The sequence below is a fragment of the Octopus bimaculoides genome, chromosome 25 (assembly GCF_001194135.2).
Source record: "Octopus bimaculoides isolate UCB-OBI-ISO-001 chromosome 25, ASM119413v2, whole genome shotgun sequence".
In the NCBI taxonomy this organism is placed as follows: domain Eukaryota; kingdom Metazoa; phylum Mollusca; class Cephalopoda; order Octopoda; family Octopodidae; genus Octopus; species Octopus bimaculoides.
The window spans coordinates 25,158,869-25,162,491 of record NC_069005.1 but is presented as its reverse complement, the minus strand read 5'-3'; positions in this window follow the sequence as shown (position 1 = coordinate 25,162,491).

Sequence of the window (3,623 nt, the reverse complement as noted above, 5' to 3'; positions counted from 1 at the left end):
AATTAAGCTTTCTTGAAAGATCTAAATTAAGAAACTAAGACGGTAAAACAACGTCAAAATTGGCTCAGTTGATACAATCTTACCGGGTAAAAAGTGGTTTAAATTCGAGGTCGATCACTAGGGCACTAAGCTGTTGATATGCCTCTGTGTGTGTGTGTGTGTGTGTGTGTGTGTGTGTGTGTGTGTGTGTGTGTGTGTATACATAACATGAGGGTGAGCTGAAAAGTTCATAGGCTGTGAAGGCGTAACACTACAGCTGTAAAATCTTACATGCATTAATTTCAGCTTCACTTATTAAGGACTGCATTGCTTCTGTCAAGGTAAACTGATATCTGACTTCTCAAAGAAGGCTTGAAAAGTAACTAGTAGCGACTTCCCTTTAAAATCGATAAAATTTCGCATTGCAGTGTTATCAATTATCTGCAGAGAAATGGTTTAGCCCGAAAGGGCATTCATGCTGACATGCTTTCGACATTAGGGGACGACGCACCAGCTTTATTAACAGTGCGTTGGAGTGGCTGTGTGGTAAGTAGCTTGATTACCAACCACATAGTTCCGGGTTCAGTCACAGGCTTTGATCATTTGATTTTCGTTAAGTGTGGTGTGCAGAATGCTATTTTTAACTAATTCTGCTAATAATTTGTGTGTGTGTGTGTTTTGTTCGCACGAGCCATTAGTCAACTTGTGAGGTTATGTGAGAAGGCTCTTGCGTGTAGCGGGATGGAACCCAGAATTAGGTGGGTTTTTTTAGCAACACGCCCTGGCTTGCTTTCCGTGTGCTTATATAAAGAAACGTCCTGTGAGTTGTCATGGCAACAGATGTATGTACGTACGTATGTGCATATGTGTAGATAGACGGATTGACAGACAGACAGACAGACAGACAGATAGATAGATAGATGGATAGATAGATAGATAGATAGATAGATAGATAGATAGAATAATGCCAGTATCATATTCTATCTAATTTAGATGCCACCATGCGAAAGGAGAAAGAAAGAAGGATTTTAAAAATAGGATTGGCAATACAATGGATACTAATTATCCAGAAAGAGTGGAGAGAGGGGAGGAGGGGGAGAGAGAGAGAGGGGGAGAGAGAGGGAAAGAGAGAGAGAGAGACGATGGAAGGTATTTGATATTAATGTTGTCTACATACAATTAGTTTTATGGATGGCGGCAACAATAACGATTACATTAATAAGAACACCATCGTAAACAAAAACGTTTACAACTTCAACAATGACGACGGCGACATTGATGATGACGATGATGATGATGATGATGACGATGATGATGATGATGATGGTGATGATGGTGATGATGATGGTGATGATGATGACGATGATGATGATGACGATGATGATGATGATGATGATGATGATGATGATGATGATGGTGACGATGATGACGACGATTATGATGATGATGATGATGATGGTGATGATGATGATGGTGATGGTGATGATGATGACGATGATGATGATGATGATGATGATGATGATGGTGATGGTGATGGTGATGATGACGATGATGACGATGATGATGATGACGACGACGACGAGGACGATCTCAAGAACAGTAACACTAACGCCGCACACGTTATTTTATAAAGTGTGTGTGTGTGTGTGTGTGTGTGTGTGTGTCTGTGTGTGTGTGTGTGTGTGTGTGTGTGTAATAATCTTTTAGAGTTATTCAAATATGTTTGGGGATCTATTTGACCTGTAAAAAGTCCATCTACATTGCGGTCTGTCGTGAAGAAAATTCTCACTTCCGGCAACAGGTGCTAAAACACCAACAGAGTGCTTCACCGCCATTGTGAACCGAAAAATGCATTTCATGCTCCTTTGCTATCGTCAACGCCGAATACCAAGCGGGACAACCCGGAAATGACTTGAGGAGTGATAGCTTCCTTAAAGAAAATCAGGAGATGCTATCCACTGATAGCGTGCGACGACCGATGGGTTCGAACAAACTTTGCAGTAGGCTCACAGTTTAAATATGTTTGGGATGTTGTTGGCCTGTAAAAATGGCACTTTTTACTGTGTCGTGGAGATACAGCAGATGCTAAAGCACCAAGAATCATCTAAGAAAGATTTCTCATAAGTCTAAAGCATATAGGAGTGGGCAGTCCACTATCCATATTTACAAAAAGAAAATTTGATTTAATCTAACTACTGACTAGTTTTTGTAGGTACTCGTGAAGTAGAGTACAATCAGTCAGCTTTAAAAGACTGATTAAGTACAGTGATACATAACTATGGAGGCGCAATGGCCCAGTGGTTAGGGCAGCGGACTCGCGGTCATAGGATCGCGGTTTCGATTCCCAGACCGGGCGCTGTGAGTGTTTATTGAGCGAAAACACCTAAAGCTCCACGGGGCTCCGGCAGGGGATGGTGGCGAACCCTGCTGTATTCTTTCACCAAACCTTTCTCTCACTCTTACTTCCTGTTTCTGTTGTGCCTGTATTTCAAAGGGCCAGCCTTGTCACACTGTGTCACGCTGAATATCCCCGAGAACTACGTTAAGGGTACACGTGTCTGTGGAGTGCTCAGCTACTTGCACGTTAATTTCACGAGCAGGCTGTTCCGTTGATCGGATCAACTGGAACCCTCGACGTCGACGGAGTACCAACGACAACATAACCATTCAATTGAAAATGTCTTATTATGTACAAGAGTACAACAAATAAATCCAGACATTGTGTGATGGAGTACATAATCGATAAATTGGAAGCTTCTGGTTGTATAAAGGAGTACATCCAATGAATTTAGGAGCATACAGTTAACCAATTGAAATCCTCTATTTTGAGGACTATCCAGCTAATCGATATAAAACCTCTGACTTTGTACAGGAGTACACAATCGATTAATCATGAGTGAAACTTTTGACATCCAATACGTCCGCCCTAAATTCACTCTGCAACTATTATTAATCTATTAAGATAGTTTGTATTGATTAGAGTCAACACAGATTTCTTCATAAATCAAAACTCTATACCAAAAGGGAGAACTCGGAAAGACAATACTTAATGGTGTTGCAATCATAGACATCAGCAATTTGGCACCGAACGTCCACCACCACCACCACTTTCCAATTCAGTGTTTGTAGTTGTAATTGTTTTGTAGTATTTTCTTTGTTGTTGGTGGTGCTGCTGTTGTTGTTGTTGTTGTTGTTGTTGCTATTGTTTTTGCTGTTCTTGTTGTTATTGTAGTTGGTCTTACTACTAGCGTTGTGTTTCTTCATTCAACAAACTGCGCAGCGCTTCAGGAATGCAAATCGAATGCGTTTTCTTGATTTTTTTTTTGTCTTCCAGTATTCTCGTTCCACTGCAATTCATCATCATTACTCTCATCATCATCATCATCATCATCATCATCATCATCATCATCATCCTCATCATCCTCATCCTCATCATCATCATCATCAGCAGCAGCAGCAGCAGCAGCAGCAAAAGCAGTGGGAGGGACGGTAGTACACTATGATATATACTATGTTTAAGGCATATACAGTACTATGCCATATCTTGTATGATGGTACATACTGTACGGTAGTGCATTCTGCAATATAGCATATACTGCATAATTGTACACACTATACTATTGCACATGGTATATATATATATA